Source organism: Cupressus sempervirens, chromosome 2 (assembly GCF_028749045.1).
Source record: "Cupressus sempervirens isolate cs-2001-9-10 chromosome 2, ASM2874904v1, whole genome shotgun sequence".
Lineage (NCBI taxonomy): Eukaryota > Viridiplantae > Streptophyta > Pinopsida > Cupressales > Cupressaceae > Cupressus > Cupressus sempervirens.
The window spans coordinates 469,926,602-469,945,457 of record NC_143119.1 but is presented as its reverse complement, the minus strand read 5'-3'; the positions used below and the strand labels follow the sequence as shown (position 1 = coordinate 469,945,457).

Here is an 18,856-nt window from a genome sequence, read left to right as displayed (position 1 = left end):
GCACCTCTTTGACAATGAGATATCAATAAAAGACAGTAATGTTCAATAGATGTCACTGCTATGACAAGCAATGTCATTGCTATTACAAAGAACTTGAAGATGATAAGAGTAGTTAGGAGCAGCGTTATGAAGAGTCGTGACAAAAGGAAAGAAACTAAGAAATTAAGACTATATCAAAGGCAATGATGACAACACCAAAAGTATGTGATAGCTGTTAGAGAATATACGAAGCAGATGAAAGACATTTTTAGACAAATGTTTCCAGTCTAGGAGTTCTTATAACAGTTTTCCATTTCTATTAGCTTTCATCATATGAATGAAGATCTAGGTGCATTGCTTGCAAAGCAAATAGTTATGATTCGGGTAAACTTACTATTGGTAGTTGGGTAAGAATGGCACCTTGCATCAAATGTAGGATGATTGGGTTGATCTAGAAGTCCATGGGAAATATTGTCACCCAGAGGGATTTTACATGAATATTAGGTCCTAGATGATATTTACCATTACAAAAATTAAAAAATAAAGTGACGGTCATGATAACTCAATCAAAAGGATGTTCACCAGAGCATGATCTCTCGTGAATATTATAGCGGTAAGAAAGAGATAAAAGAGGCATATGTCTTAGAGACAAAGATACCTAGAGGAGCAGGATCATAAAAGGTTGCAAAAGACCTATCAACAATGGAATGAGTAGATTTAATGGCATTAAAACAGCATGATCGCAATTAATTTCAATGAAGAAGAAGATCAAAACAATGATAAATATTAGAGAGCATGACTCATATGATGAGGGGTAGATAGAGAGATAATTTCACCTTTGTGTAACTAAAGGTATTTAGAGTCTGTGCAAGGTGTATTCACTGTCCTTGGATACATTCATAGGTTTTATTTGAAGGATATTCACCATATAATGATCATCAATTACTGTCTTGTCTAAGGAGTCCAAGCATTGTTGTGAAAGACCATATTCTGTTAATAATGGTACATCGCTTTTCGTGAAGATACAGTAGCTGCGATAGTATGAAACAATGCTCTTGGTTACACAGAGTAGTCCTAGAAAGACAGTTAGAACATTATGATGGCCATCAGACAACAAAGAGCAGTGAGGTGGCCAAGGGTACAAAAATTGCACATGTCATAAAAGTAGCAATACTATGTATAAGAGAAAAAACAGTGATCAAACAATGCAAGGAAACAGTAAGTAGACATGCATCCAAACATTGCTATTGCAATGCAAAAAAACGTGACATCAAAGTGAAAGATAGTGGTGAACATACATGCATAAACAGTGATTGATGTTACCGATAAATTAGAAACAATGAATGTGAATAACAGTGACATGTAAAAAGTGAGTAAATAGGAATATCGATATCAGAGGATAGGAAGATTGGAAACAGTAGTCAGAGATTAGTAATACAACAAAATTGGATACATTGTCGAACATAACAAAGATCAAAAAAAGTCATGAACAAGTAATGAAAATGACAAATTGCTATAATAAAGAGTATATTTAGTTTCAGGTTTATGAATGATGATTTCATGGTCAGCAAGCATGCATTTTACAAATCTGCTCATGTCAAGGGCAGTTGTATGAATTTATTTCAATTAACAAAAGCATAGCATAGTAAATTGCCAAGATGTGGGCAATACAAAAGCCATGAAGATAGTAATCTTATTTGCAGAGGAGATTTTACAGTCAAAGAGCAATATGAATACAAGTTTTGATGGAGAGCAAGAGATTGTGACAGAAAAATCCAAGTCCAAATGCAACAAGCCAAGCTCAAGCCACCTGTCAAGGATCAAACATCACTGCAAGATATCATGCAGATACAGTTGAGGATCAGTTGAGGCAAAAAAAGGTGAAGGTTTCCATGCAGATACAGCAGTTTCTCTTCAGTTAGAGACTCATTATGGGTAGTGTGTCAATCAAGGGAAGTCTTAGGCCCATCAACCATCAGTTTGGCGCACTTTGACGACCGTTTTTTCATTATTTTCAACCATGTACGACTCAAGGAGATTATTTTATTCAAACTGAAGCAGCATTCAAAGAGATCATCAATCAATTGGAACATGGAGGTGATTCAAGGGACTTAATTCAGTTGCACTTCAAGTTCACTTCAGTTCTTTCATTATGTGAGCATTGAGACCTATTTTCTTTATTCAAGTGAGTTATTTTCTTCTCTAAGCTTTTTGAGATAGCAAAAGGAAGAAGACATTGCAACTATTTTGAAGCATTCTCAGTTCGTAACAGCGATTCCTTTCATTTTCAATAAAGAAAGCAGTGTTTTCCTTCTCAAAAATTCTCTGTGTTGTGTGTAAATAAATGGTCTTCGTCTGAGATAGTTATTCTGTTTCACTTTCAAATACTTCAATTATTTTTTATTCTTAAAGTGTTAAATCAAAGAACATTCACATTAGCTAAAGCTCATAAGCTGTGTTGTTATGATTTCAGTAAGTTGAAGTTGTGAACTCTGTTTTCCTTCAAAGAAAAATTGAATATAAATGTTCTTATGAAATGTTTATGCATTGTATGTCCTGTTTTATGAGTTTTGAATAAGCATGCATCTTTTATCAGAATGCATACTGAGCTAGAGCAGCTGATTAGGCTTCTCAAACATTTGGTGCAGCACCTCCTAGGTAATAATTTTAGTATCAAGGATTTCCTTCTATCCCTTGTCCCACTCAAAAACATTAATTTTAGACTTTTAGGTGACCTGTCAAGGGATAAAGCCCTCTCTGGAGGTGCATCCTTTGCATAACGAACCCACAGACCTGAAGATGATCCCATGTTTCACAAGATAGGGAGTTTTACACTTGGCTTGGATGTGTCACGAGAATGTAGTCACATTTTCATCTTCAAGATCAAATTAGTCTCTATGTTAGCTATCAATGTTGGGTCCTCGATCATCTTTGTAATTTTGTCCACAATCCCATGTTTTGTAAGATAGGAGTTTTCCGCTTGGCTTGAGTGTGTCACCATAATTTAGTTAATCTTTCACCTTTGATTTTAAATTAGTCTCGAGGTTAGTTGTCAAGGTTGGGTCCCACTAGGTAATGGAGGGAAAGTTCAAACCTTTTGTTTGAAATTTGAATTAACCCAAAGGAGGGTAGCTCAAGTTTGAATAGAAGGAGTTAGTCCGAAAAACTCTACCCACGCCCATCATCACTCTAGGAAGCTTCCTCAAGAGAAAAATTCTAAGGTTTCAGATCAAGAATACCACAAAGTATGCATCTATAGCAGTTACCAGTTTAAATAAGGCATATCTTTGAAGGAAATACAGCAAGTTGCACTTCATGAATGCAACATTTTCAAGAGATGACAGTGGGATATGGATGCATGATACAAAGAGCAGTGATCAAATATATTATAATATGACTCAAAATCACTGCTAATGTGATCGTAACAGCAGTAACAGTATAAGCCATAACAGTAAGAGTTAATAATGTTTGAAGAAGTGTGAGAGAAGGTTCAAAACAACAAAGCACCGTTACCTAGAACAATAAGCAACATATGATAATAGGGATGATGTAAATGGTATCAATCAACGACTTCCAAATGAAAGAAATTCACAAACAACAAACAATGTGTTGGAGACTGTAGCTGCAATAGAGATCTTCATCTCTGGGTGTTAATACCATTATGGTCACCTTCAGCGGAAGAGGACATTGAGAATAATAATTGTAATGTTAAATATAAAGCCATGTGTCATACAACATGCATTGAGGCATGGAAATATGAAAATTTGTATATAGGAAAACGAAGTCATGTTTTGAAAAACTTAAGAGACCTTAAGTTGTAATGTGAAGAGTCTCTCTTTTGTTATATATATCACATCAAGTGAAAGACACTGCACACTTGAACCTTCTATTATCAATAAAGTAATACTTTTGGTTGTGTGGCTGTGCTTTTCCCTTCAACTTTAAGGGATTTCCTAAGATAATTATGCGTGTCTATTACATCTATTTTGGTTCTTCTTTATAGTTGTTTATGTTTCATTCTGGGCTGGATCTAAGATGGTGTCAGAGCGGGCTATCATGGAATCTTGTTTTTGTCTGGATCTTTATCTTTTGATGGTTCTCTATCCTCTTCAACATTCATGGTATTGATGTATATGGGGTTTTAATGTGGTTTGTCTTGTGTTGATAGAAATTTTCATTAGACTTTCTTACTAATTTTTTGAGTATGCTTTGTCATTCACATCATCTCTCTTCTTCTTTCATCTCATTTTGGTAGTGATGGTGGTGATTCAACAATGAAGCTAGGAGGGTCTACAACTGAAAGGATTTCTTTGACCTCTATGGTAGTTGTCCATCTAGGCATAAACATATGATGTTTGTTAGCATGAGTGATTTATCTCCTAATTCAATAATTTCTTTTCATCAAGCTTGGGTTGGTCCTGTTTATGCCCCTTCCCCTTTCCCGTTGGCTTTCGTTGCCCAAATTTTTTATGCGACACAAGACATCAACAAATATTTTGGGGACATAATTTTTGCTTCTTTTGGATCTGTTATCCAAGAGAGCAAAGATAGATTTTTTTATGCCTTTTGATCATTTTAATGTCTAGCATTTTGCAAGTTTGTTGCATATCTCATCTCAGAAGCTTTCATCAATTCCGTAATGAAGTTTATGTTTGAAAGAGTGCATCCCTCTTGTATTTTTGGGGCAATCTTCTGGATTTATTTGTCCTAATCTTAATGTGACTAAGATTGTTAGGTGCTCTTCTATATTTGCAAACTATTATGATAGTCACTATGACTCGAAAATAAAGATTGAAGTGTGGCTTCATAGTCAAGCATCGTGTGCTCTCATCTCTGTTGTTTGTGATTTGCCAATGTTATCTTCTCCATTAACTTATTAAGGTCTTCTCTTCTAATCGTCTCCCGATGAATTTTTCTTGGAGTTTATCATTCCATTTTTCCTTCAAATTCCTCATTCGTTGGTTTCGTATCTACCGGTTTTTTTTGTGCCTTACCTCTATATGTAGCATTTCCAATTTATAATGTTGTTTTCAGTGTAATGTATGGAAGAGTCAGTTTCATTTCATTTCAACAAGATAAGGTTGTAGGTTCAAGTTCAGGAGAAGGGTTGGGGAATCCTCCTAAGTTCGCTCGCGTCTAGCTCCAGCTTTGTTAGACTGCTCAATGTTTATCTAATATTTATCGTAGTGTGTTCAGGAATTCGTCGAAGCAATTCGAATTGACGATGTTGGAGTAATGCTCTTCGGTTGAGATTCTATTTACCATAGTGCACGTGTTAAAGATAGATGGGTCCTCTGAAATGTTTATGGCAAAGGATATAAATATTTTGCGTTATTTCATTAATTTTATGGATTTCTAGTTTATTTTACCACCGCCACCATCATGGAAAAGGATTATCACCTTTTAGAAGTTCTCAAGTCCCGTTGAAGCTTCCACCATTTTGCATGTTCGGGTAATTGGGGCTAAAGAAAGGTGATCACAAGTAAAGTTATTTATGTATACTCAGTTCCAGTTGCATGTACATATGCAGTGATTATTGGAGAAGGCATTATGATGCTAGAGAGATATAACTACATAAGTCAAGTGCATATTTCATGTATGATCATATTTCTAATGGTTGTTAAAGAGTTTATATCTGAGAGCAGTTTTCATATTTTGTGCTCTCATCAGCTACAAGGAGATAAGTATTATGTGATTATTGATCATGAGATTCTTGTTATATCATTGGGAATAGTGTATGTACTAACATAGTTGATTTTATGAGCTATTAATATCTCTCTTGGTTGCAGGATGCAATAAGACGCAATGAGATGAGGATGATACTTTATTAAAGAGGGAGATGTTTTAGCTCCAAAGGGAGGCTTCATCAGCTATCTTCTTGTGATAGTTAAGAGGGAGTAATTATGGAATTCCTGCCAACCTCATACATGTTAATGTTTTGTATTGTCGAATTTGAGACTCTAGTTGGAAAAGAGTTTCAGTTGTGATTTTATGAGTTTATTCATGTGAAATTAATAATAAGTTGTAAGGACAACCTGATAACTCTTTCACTTATGAGGGATTCATAGTGAACATCATGTAGAGAGAGTCCATATGATGACATCATGTTGAGAGATTTAGTGATGGGAGTTGGAATTCATGTTGGGAGAGTCCATGACTATCACTTTGAGAGAGTCCGTGACAAAATGTTGGTTGTGATCCTTAATGGCTTGTCATGTTGAGAGATTCCATAACACCATCACGTTGAGTGAGTCTGTGATGAAAATTGATTGCGATTTTTTAGGTTTTTATGTTGAGTGACTCCATGATTGTTTGATATGAACAAATATTTCCATTTATCATGTTGAGTGATTCCATGATTATTAACAATGGGCAAATTGTTCTCTTAGTGTCATGTTGGGAGATTCCATGACAACATCACATTGAGAGAGTTTGTGATGAAAGTTGGTTGTGTTTCTTGTTGGGTTTTCATGTTGAGTGATTCCATAAATTGTTATAGGATCTATGGGATGAGATTTTATCATTGACATTTTAGTTATAGCCTTGTGTGATTGTTTAGCTGAAGATCTCTCTCTCGCTAAGAGGGAGTGTTGGAGATTGTAGCTACGACAGAGATCTTTATTTCTAGGCATTAATACCGTTATGGTCCCCCTTAGCTGAAGAGGACATTTAGAATAATAATTGTAATGTTAAATATAAAGACATGTGCCATATGACATGCGTTGAGGCATGGAAATACGAAAAATTGTATATTGGAAAATGTAGTCATGTTTTGCGAAATTCAAGAGACCTTCAATTGTAACGTGAATAGTCTCTCTTGTGTTATATATATCGCATCGAGCGAAAGATATTGTACACTAGAACAATTTATTATCAATAAAGTAATATTTTTGGTTGTGCTTGGGATTTTCCTTTCAACCTGAAGGGTTTTCCCAGGATAATTCTGCATGTCTATTGCATCTATTTTGGTTCTTCTTTATAGCTGTTTACGTTTCATTCTGGGATGGATCTAACACAACAATGCAGTGAAGGTCACTTTATAGAAATTATGACCTAGAATCACTGTTATAGTGATTAGAAGAACAGTAGTAGTAAATGCCAAAACAATCTTAATCAATGATGTTTGAAGAAGTGGGAAAGAAGATTCAAAACAGTAAAGCATAGCTGTGGAGAGCAACAAGCAACAAACGGTTACAGTAAAAATGTAAAAGGTGCTGATTAATGACTTTCAAATGGAAATAAACTCACAAACAGAAAACAATGATGCAATGAAGGTCACTTCTATATACAGAAGGAACAATAATGACTACTAAAGTAGAAAACAGTAAAGATTCTTCCTCAGAATCAATAAGAGAGGATATCTATGAGAAGCCTCATAGGAGATGAAATAGTGCCTAAAGGACAGTCATTTGATGTTTCTCAAGGAGGATTGAAACAGTGAAAAAGATAGTGCTATGATGCTTAACACAAAGTTATCAAAAGAAGGTATTCAAGACAGTGATTATAATATAGAGTAATGGCTCAGAGGGTTGTAAAAGTCAGTGATCAGAAGATGAAGAAGAGCTAGTGATATAGCAATAGGCATTAATGTTCATGACAATGATAGAAAAATGTTGGCATCAGACATTAGAGCAGAAGGGATAAGAGGAACAAATTTTCGAAATGTATAAATGACAGTGACAGTACAGGTTACAAAGCATCAATAAACAATGGTATAAAGATTGTTATAAGAAACAGTGTTTCAGCGATCAAGAGGCAGTGCTAAAGTTTTGAGTCACTACAATGTATCAAAAGACAATGGTGTTATGAAAAGAAACAATACTAAATTTGAAATAGTACTGATAGCATGAACATGTCAAGACAGTGTTACTACCTCAAAAGATCAAAACAGAGAGTAAGATTGTTGTACTGTAAAAGAATGTTGAAAGCAAATACCAACAGGAAGAATTCATCAGTTTAATCTTTCCTTTCAATCCAACTTTTACGATGTCACATTTAAAATGCCAGGTACAAATAATATAAGTATTACAGCTATATACCAAGGTCACCGGGAGACGGGGAGACTTCGAGGTCTCCGGTACTAGTACTGGTACCGGTACGACAATTTTTCAAATAGGAGACGGGGGTACTTGGAGACGGCAATTTTTTTATTTTTATTTTTTTAATAGTTTAAAGAGTCTAATACTAAAAGTAAATACAAAATTTGAAAATAGTAATACTATAAGACTAAAAGGCTAAAGTAAATAATAATACTAATGTCACATAAAAAATTAAAATATACTCATAGAGTCAAAGATTTCAAAACTCACATGATCACAATATTGTATCTCATAGACATATTTGTTTTTCAAATATTGCATATGATCAACATCATATCAGATTGATAATCATTGAGATTATCATTACATATTCAAATTTTAAATTCAAAAAAGTATAGTTTGATGCTGAATTGCCAATATGCAAACAAAAATGAACATTTTGTACAATAAACAAAAAACAGAAATATATCTAGTATTAGTATGTCGATGGTACTGTCTTCTACTCCACAAGGTTGTGGTCAGCCATCTCAAGGTCTTCAGCTATCATGCTCTCCAAAAAATCATCACTCTCCAACTCAGGTTCCTTTGATGGCAGTACAAGCGGGGGCAAATCATTAAGACCATTTAAAGTTATTAATTTATTAAATAAAATATTTTAAATGATTTAATCATTTAAATTGTCGGTGGTCTTAATTTTTGCATTAAAAACATTAAAAAGAAGGCCAAAATATATAAAATTATTTAATATTATATTTTACATTTATATTTTATCAGGAGACTTCAGGGAGACTTCACTTTTTGGATTAGGAGATGGGGAGACTTCAAGAGACTTCACATGAAGTCTCCAACCTTTTTTGAGGTCTCCGGAGATGCGAAAAGTCTCCAAGATGCGTCTCAGTCTCCGAGACGCAACTTTTAGGGGGAGACGAGTCTCCCAGTAACCATGCTATATACTAAACTTGATTGGTTGGGAAAGAATGCAGTATTGGTGTTGGGATTTAAATTTTGGCCAGTATACAACAATGAACAAGCCAACCAAGCCTTTGGTGTAAAGATGATATGGTCAATATATGATGATGGAGAAAGATTGTGTGGCAAAACTCTACAACTGGAATATACGGGCTCGCAGAATAAGCTCCGTCTAGTAACTTAAATGCTCTTACCATGGGTTTCAGTGATTCATGATTTCAGTAAAAAAATGTTAATAAACAGCTCTTACCATCGGCTTCACCAATCTATAATTTCAATACAACAAATCATTACCAACGCTAATATTAAAATGAATTGTGGGATGCTTGGATTTAATGCAGCCCATTAATTGGCAATCAAGACATTAGCAAACTAGCTAAGTGTGCTTGCAGTCACTGTGTTGAGTGTGTGATTACTTAATACTGTATTCACAGCATAGAAGTATCTGGAATCCCACCTCAAGGACCAAATTTTTCTCTTGTTCTTCTTTGTGAAAAGACTTGAACCTAGAAAGGACCTTTCCCAAATTTATTAAGTCTCTTACAGAAGGATAATGAAAATGGAAAGAAAACTTTTTAATTCTATTGGAAGATTCTCCTAATAATCATCAGATGGAATGGATGGAATAAAAGAAACTCCGTACTATCAGTTCTATGGCTCAAACCTTGAGCTGGTATCCAGACAGCCCCAAACTGTGTAAAAAATAGTGTGGGGATGGGAAGTGGCTTACAACTTGATTTGTTGAGAATAAATAAGATGTGGGTGTTAGGATTTATATTTTAGATATTGTACATTAATAACCAAGCCAACTGAGCCTTTGATGTTAAGTTGATATGGTCAATATATGATGATCAAGAAAGGTTCTCAAGCAAAACTCTGTAACTTGAATATTTGGACTCGTGGAATAATCTCCATCTAGTAACTTAAAGGATCTTGCCGTGGTTTCAACAATCTAAGATTTCAAAAGAACAAGTCAATATCAATGCCAATATTAACATGTATTGTGGGATTCTTGGATTCAAGAAAGCCCACTAATTGGGAATAGCTAAGTGTGCTTGTGATCACTGGATTCAACAAGTGATAACTCAATAGAAAAAGAATGGTTTCTATTGTAGAAATGTTTGGAGTTCTCCCCCCAATGGGAAGAGGCCAAAGTGGCTACCTTAAATCATCTTCTATCTGGCTAGTCTCATCCCTGAAGAGAATGGCTAGACAACATTATTTTGGATGAGAGTAGAAGTATGTGCCTTCCTGTTAAAACTGTATACAATAAAATATTGAATGATATCAGAATATTGCAATGTTTCTTTAATGATCATCTTTTCTATTGATCTTTTCTAAAGAAATTAACAATATTTCATTCGTTAAATAAAATGGTTAGCTTTGTAGTTACCACTTCCAATCAATCTAAACAAAAACATGTAATGTTTTTCCAAATTGTTCAAATATATATCATATAGTTACTAACTTCTATATATTGTTCTTATATTTTATGTTTGTATCAAACAGCGATACCAAAATCAGACTCAGCAAAAATTCAGTAGACTGAATTTTGGCTTGCTTTGACCTAGCAAAGACAACATATACTCAGAAATTAAATAATAATAAATAAACATTGGATATTGATATTTTCAAAATTCGTGACTTACAGAAATATCAGCATGCAGTCGCTAACTCTAGAGATACAACCTGGAAAGCTTCCTTGGGCATGCCTGGACTGAAGACTTCCTCTGCACTTGTTGAGAACTTAATCATGGTGTCGAACATGAAAATGTCAAACAGTGACACCAATACCAGACTCAGCACAAATCAGTAGACTGATTTTTGGCTTTGAGTCAGCAAAGACAGCATTTACCTTGAGATTTTCTGAAAAACACTATATATTGATATATTGGAAAAGAACGACAAACAGAAATGCTGACAAGCAGTTTCTATGTCTAAAGAATAAATCTAGAAAGCCTATTTATTTTGGGCATGCCTGAATTTAAGTGTGGATCCTGAAAGACTTCCTCAGCACTCATTGAGCCCTTATGTATGCTGCCAAACATGAAGTTTGAAATATCATAAAAGAACTGTAAGGTCTGGAGTTCAATTTGTACATCTATCATGCTTTTTGTTTTCTTTTGTTCATTAGGGGGTTTCTTTATATAGATATCAAAGCCTCTACCATCAAGGATTATCAGGTGACATCCAGATTAACGATGTCAGACCAACCACAGATGTCTATGCATTCCCATTTTTTAGTTCAAAATGTTGGGAAAGTCGTCATGACATTTGAATTGAACTGAGCATCATATTACTATTTGCCAATTCCACTGTCTACGAATTTTCTTAAGGCACAAAACTTGTCAATATAGAAAAGGAAATGCAGATAAAGGATAAAAGATCACTTCAACTTACTGCTAAAGCTGCAAAATTAAATAAATTCTTCAATTTACTATGAATGTGGCAAATGAACACCGCAAAACATCGAACTATTCTCAAATGCTTATCACTAGAAAAAAAAAAAAAATGTGTGAAAGAGCAAAAGTTTCACTTAAATGAAGTGTAAAAGTCAAAAAAATATTAAATTTATCTTCAATCAACTGCAGATGTTGTGGCCGTACATCATTAAACACATCGTAAGAGCACCTCTCAAAACAGGGAAAGTTGAAATTCAGTGCATGCCTGTAAAAAACAGACAATACTGTTGGTTATTGCATAGTTAGGGATGAAACATATCAATAGAAAAGCTTCTTGCTTGTAATAGAATATCCCATCACAGTGCCATTGCATTCAATATCTCAAGTTTCAACAAAACAATGGAAAAGGATAATTGCTACAAAAATATAAAATTTGATACACAACCGATAATATATCTCTGCCCAGAACAAACAAGTAATGTGTCTATAGAAAAGAACAGAAGACTTGGAAGATCTAACAGCATTATGATAAAATCTACAATTGTTTAGAAGCAAACAAGATCACAGAAAGCATGTTTGGGAGAAATAACCATAAGCATGTTTAGATGATACAACCCCTGCCAATGCAAGGGATACAATTGCAGATATTGGAAATATTGAATTAGTAACTGACAGCTCTGGAGCAGCAAGAAATCTAGTTCAAAATTAATCAACAAATGCAAGTCCTCAAGAGTAGTAGACTGACTAGTTTTTTCAATTTACTACTCCATTTTGTTCGAGCAATAATTTGAAGAAACAATGTAAAAATCTAAAACCAGTGAGGGAAAACAAATATATGAGCGGTGATTGAGAAATAGTGTATAAAGTCAGACATGCAAGCACATTTTATATATATCCTTTGGAAAATGTTCACAGTCTACTTCAAAGTACATAATTTTGCAAGAAGTGGTTAATATAATATATGGAAACACAAATCAAACAACAAGAGTGATATATAAGTAAACAATAGTGAGAAAACAAATGAAGAATTGTTTGTGAACAGCTAAACTGATCTTTGATATATGTTTACAAGAGAGAGAATAAACAAAGAATTTTTATCAAACAGCAAGGCCAATCACAAGTCCTCTTGTGATACAAAAAAGTGGAAGTAGGCGATTCTTGAGGCTAAAACCATGGTGGTATTATCTCCATGGTACCATGAAAAAATTGGCACTGGTATCCACCTACTACTGCAAAATAAAATATTTCAGTAGCTTGTGAAATAAATTTCTTGCTATAATAATATTTTATTTACATTGTACAATATAAAACTATATTAATAAAATGGTTTGGCTTTTGCACATACCTCAAAACTGTGCACATCTACATGAAACTGAACTGTATACCTGTACTGAGTGAACTGGATTGGAGTCCATGGCTTTCTGTGAACAAACCAGTGACAATAAATAACTTATGCCTGTTGAATTGGAAGAAATATTCATATTATTCATATATGCATTCTCCAAATCTAGCCATACAGTTAATTGCTTTCAACTTCAATGCATTAGCTAAATGATCAACAGCTGAACAAAACCATCAAATACATTCAATAATCTATTAATCTATTTTTGTATTGGTCAAAGAATTTTTTTCCTTTTCAGAAATACTTCCCTTTGCTTAGCATTATTGACACTGAAAATAAGCTTAAAATTATAGAAAACGTTTTTTCACAAAAATTAGTTCAAGAAGATTACTTTAGTGACAACAAGAAAGTTTGGCATAATCACTTCCTAGTGCAAAAAATAATGTACCTAAATAGTGATGCCTGATCTGGAAGATACATGTTCATCTCAAGGCACAAAATTAGAATGGAAGATGTGGAACAACAGATTGCAGTTCCAGTGTTTACCTTGATACTGCTTCAAAACTAGTAACTTGGTGCTTGGTGATGTCTCCAAACCTGCAGTCAAAACTAAAACATATTGTTCAATATGACTCCAACATAAACTTATGGATGCTCCAATAAACAGCCATTTTTATAGCTCTACAGATTAAAAATGTAGCTTTAATACCTTAGTGATGAATCTATACTGTCTTTCCCTGTAATGGTTTCTAGTGCAGGCTCCAAAAGCTAAGATATCAGCTATCTCTGATAGCTGTCCTTCCATCATGTACTCAGGAGCCATATATCCACTGTAGAAGGAAAAAGCTAATAGAATTCATTCAAAATTCTTCATAACAGTTAGAAACATCTATACTCATTTGTGATAAACAAGTCCAACTAATAATTTTGGATAACATTTAAATAAATGATTTAAGCGTTTCTCCATTATGTTAAACTGAAGCCAATTGTCATGGACTAATAAGGGATAACCAAGCTGTAACAAAGATGTTTCACAGTCACGAATTCCTTCCCCTTCAACAATTCAGTGCATCCTTGAGAAAGCATCATGATCAAATTCATCTACTTTTCTCATTTGTTCTAGTAATTGGGTTCCAAGTATATGGGGCAGGGTCACAGAAATGTAAATTTTTTCTCATGAAGATATAGATTCTATCCCCACCACTTATTGGTGTCTCTTTACCTTATCAGATCTACTGTAGGCTGGCAGAGTCATGTAAACTAACAAAAAGGAGGATGAGCTAGTGTGCAAAGAATTGGGATTCAATTGTGTAAGAGTTATTTGCATCAGCATTTTGGCTCACACTCCATCATCCATCATCAGGACGAGAAAGCTGTCGAAGGAAATTAAATCTAGAAACTATACAGACTTGTCATTATGGACAGTTTAAATTTAATGTCTTAAGAAGAGTATTTTGATGAAGGCCAGAGCTTGCCCTTTGAATTAAGGATCTAAGTCAACAGTTACAAATAAATGAATTCCACTATCACGAACTTTGTGCCTTAATGCTATAACAATTCTACTGTCTCGTCGCTTTGATACCTATCTTTTATTCAATTTTAAGTTCAATTTACTCGGATATTCATGTTCATTATATGTTTCTACTTTAATATAACATTAAATGTTTTAGTGGTGGAGAGTTAACCTTTTAAATTTGGTCCACTTTTGATAATATAATAATACCTAGGAGCATGGCACTGAATAGGTTTACTCAGAAGATAATCTGTTGATGTTATTACGTAGAAACTTATAATGCTCTACTTTCAATAAAAAATATTCTAAAGTAATTGTAAATATTGATATATGATACAAAACTACTTGCATTTAAAAGCCCACTTTAAAGTGTAAGATGATACCATCTTATGACAGCTCTTTCTTAGTTTGTAAAATAGAAATAACATATACCATTAACTGTCTTTTTCACAAAATCAACCTCAAGGTTTCCAAACCTTTCACAGGCTTTGTATGGACCACCTAGGATAATGCCAATGTGTCCTGCAAAGAATGAAATATTCTATGTAGTATACAATATAATTCAGAAAGCTGGACCATATTGTCAAATATGAAGCCAGTAATGAATTGCATTCGAGCCCGTGCCTGTTGATAAAAGTAAAACATCTTATATGGGATCAATTTTCCTAACTCCGGGTTAACAGGAACATTTGATAAATACCAAAACCATGTTGTTTGGAGTTCCCGTTATAATAACCTTAAATTTGGACCCCAAATCAGTTCAGCACCTGCTCAGTGCCAATAGAATCTAGAATTAGGCCTCTTGCCTGGCTATAGATCAAGTTTCTACTTTCCTGTTTTATATATGACAACATCAAACCCAGACAACTGAACCTAACAAAAATAATGGAATCTGATTAATTTATTGTGTAAGAATCTAAAATTAATACTTAATAGTGGTCTTCCTTCTGAAAGTACAAACTATTTGTTCAACAAAATCAGATGGAATATCATCACTATTCTATTGAGAAGCCAAACAATATTAGCTCAGTGACAAAAAAACAACCTGACTCTCTAGGACGCAGAAATGTTTTGTTCGACTGTCCATTCCTGCTCTGCACATCCCACGTATAAGTCATATACCATTTTAGGAAGCAAATGCTTTGCCAATTCACTGGGTTCACTCAAATTTACAGGCTTTGAAGTCATTGTTTTACTACATCTAAGCCTAGTGCAAGTTCACACAAATTCAAGCAAGCTAGTGGATATAGCAAAAATCTGAAGAAAAAGAACTTTGGCAGATATTAGCAGAGATCAGTTCTTTGAAGGAAACTACTATGATTAAGTCACGGATTCCATTATAAATAGTTTCAATAAGAATCGATACTGATAGCACAACAGTAACAATATTTACTATAGATACAATAATAATAGCCTCCACCTGCAAAACAAGTACTGATATTCATAACCATTGCCTATAAGAGCACATAATCAACATGTATAATCTTTCTTTCTGTCATTGCCCTGCAACACATACATTTATGATAATTTATGGTTGTTTACCATACAAGGTAAAAGGATACTTATCGCATGTAGTATACTAAGATATAACATAGAACAGATACTTTATTCATATACGCAATATGCACTCCAATGCTTACAATATGATTATGATGATTACAATGATTCCCCAAAAGTCCCTACGGACAATGTACATATACTTTCCCGAAGGGGTGACTCAACCGTTATGCGCCCTTTCAGATACAATTCTACCTGTCAACTACAATATAGAATTTACCAACATCATCCCCCCCAAAAAATAAAGTCGTCTCCGGACGACAACTACAAAATGTCCGAGACAGATTAACAAAATGGAATACATTAACTGTGACTAATTATAATAGGACAGATCTTTTTTCGTCGCATCACATTCACATTCCTCCCGTGCCTGCACCAAATTAGTCTCCAAAACACGTTGCATCTGTAGCCTCCGCTAACACAATACTGTCACCTTAGCCAATCTGACCTTGATAACCATCCATGCCGCATTCTCTACTTCCAACTCCTGGGTACACTGAGCCAAGTGTCACTCTACTGCCTCCAACTGGATGGTCAACTCCTCCCGAGCTCTCTATGCATCCACCAAGACAGCCTCACGTCCAACACTTGCTCCGAGTGCTTCAAAGTGTAGCACCCCTCTAGAAAGGCTTGCTCCAATGCTCTCTCCACCTCTGGCAAATAGAGACTCCATACCTGTAGTAGCTCCAAGTCTCATCAACTAGTCACACTTCCCACGATTGATAACTGATAACAGAAGTCCATGGAACATACCATTTTTGTGATTTTCTTCCGATCCCACACTCTTTCTGCCAACTGCTTATGTTTTCTTCATTACCTGTTTATGTCTTTCCCTTCAACACCATATGTTATTCATTATGAACTGTTTTGATTTGTCGTCATTTTTTTTAAATTTTTTTAGAACCTCCTATCACTCTTCTTCTGTGTCCTTACGATGGTCTATTCAATCTATTTTCCCTGCTTGCATTCAATTTCTCCCAAGCCGTACGGTGGTGGCGTCCTCTTTCCCTTTGTTGTGTGGTGGTCACTTTCCCTACCTCCGTATGGTGTGAAATGTGCTCCCTTTCTACACTTTCTTGCTCTGTGATTGTATGGTTATAAAACAACTAGCTGACCATATGGTGTCCACAACATTTATGCCTTCTATAAATGGTCGTACGATGATGTCTCTGCTTTTTGTATGCTTCCTCATTACCGTACGGTTCTTTTCTTCTACTCTATGGTGGTCGTACTTTCCTTAGGCTATACGATCACCTCAAGTGGTCGTACGGTAGATTTTATATACTTTCTGGTAGCTCCTTCCAAGGCCGTACAGTCTACTAAACTAGTCATGCGATGATCTTCTTCCTCTCTAGGTCCGTACATCTCTGTTTCCCTTTGGCTTGTTCTCCTGTCTTCTAATTCATGGTCGTATGGTATCTCCTGTCTATCTTCTATCTACCATACGGTGGCTCCCGACTCTAGATGTCATAGTCATACAGTGCTCCCTAGATAGTCATACGACACTCCTTATTTTCCTTCTTTCTATGTGACCGTACAATACAGCAACCTTGCAACTATGACCGTACAGTGATTCCAGTTGATTCCTCTATGCACTGGTATATTATCGTACGGCTCTCTCTCGCTCTTCTGTAGACCATATGAGATGAATCATATGCACTTTCCTCTTTGTTTATTGCTTATCATATGGCTGAATTAATATTTCCTCGCTTTCCTGTCTCTCTAGGCCGTACGGTACAGTAATATAAGACTCAATGAAAATTTACACTTATTTTACATATATACATTAATAATTACTATGTTTATACTATCTCTCAGTTGTTTGTCTATAGAGGAGGCGCGTTATTTCTTTCATGGTAGATTTTCAATTTCGATCCATTCACTGCATTGAGCACTTCCTTCCCATTGAGTGTCCATAATTTGATTGCTCTATTATCGCCGACTTTGCGGATTTTGTACGATCCTACCCACTTCACTTTGAACTTCCCTCATCTGATCTTGTTCCACCCATTATACTTTAAAACTAACTGGCCTGGTTGAAATTTATTCAATTTCAAATGCTTGTCATGCCATACCTTTCACCTATTTTGTGTAACTTTTGTGGCCCATTGTGCCTGCAGTCGTCGCTCATCAAGTTTATTTAAGTTATACAATCTCTCCCTCAGGCTTTCCATATCTCCTAGTTTGTTCTCGATCGTAATCCTTAAACTTAGTACCATGAATTTCATCGGCTACCACTCCTTGCAGTCAATAACTGTATTCTTGATTCTAGAACTTTCACTCAATACTGCTGCAATTTTATTAAGCCTTTCCTCTTTGTTTCCTATGCAAACCGCACAATGTGTTTTCCTTGTCGTCGGTACCTTTGTACTAAATCCGTGGTGTGGTGTAACCCTTTCTTTCCGCGCGGTCAGTTCACTGTGTACCGTACCGTGGAATCTTTCCTTTTCTGGGTTCGTACAGTATGTTCTTCCTCTTGTATTGGCCATACAGTAAGTTCTTTCCTTCAACGTCAACTGTAACTGCCTTTCCTTCTTTTGCTTCTCTATATTCTTTCAGACATTCATTTTCCTCTCCTTTATTACCTTCATTGACTCTCAACATATTACAGCTCGGAAAGAGCTCGTAGTCCTCCATTTGCCAATGGAGTAGGTCATTCACTGAGTCCAAGTCATCATCATTAGACCCCCCTCCTAGTCTCAATACTCCCTCTTCATCAAGTTTCATTCTTTTCTTCCCCTCGTCGCCCCTCCACCTTCGCCTTCGGAATTCGACGACACTACCTCCTCACCTATCATCTGTCTGTGCGAGTCGATTACAAATATTCTGCCTCCGCGTTCCATAGATAGGGTATTTCGTTTCCAATCATGCTTCACTTTTGCTTACACCAACCAACCCCATCCAAGGATAGTGCCATAGCCTTTTCTTTTTAGCAGAATGACTACAAAATCTAATACAAATGGTTGCGTTCCAATGGTTACCAACTGCGCCATCAGGGTTCCCAACAGCTTGATTCTGTGTTGATCTGCAGTGAGTAACTAAAATGTAGATGACC

The 18,856-nt window shown here is 35.3% G+C and overlaps 1 long non-coding RNA gene across 1 annotated transcript; it reads right to left on the bottom strand.

Moving 5' to 3' along the window:
- Nucleotides 1–12,458: 12,458 nt before the first annotated feature.
- Nucleotides 12,459–15,535, bottom strand: LOC149573082 (uncharacterized). Its single transcript, XR_016359644.1, has 4 exons — nt 15,290–15,535; nt 13,441–13,561; nt 13,278–13,340; nt 12,459–12,810 (listed from the first exon to the last, which is right to left on the bottom strand). It is a non-coding gene; the product is annotated as an uncharacterized LOC149573082 (long non-coding RNA).
- Between the last annotated feature and the right edge of the window lie 3,321 nt (nt 15,536–18,856).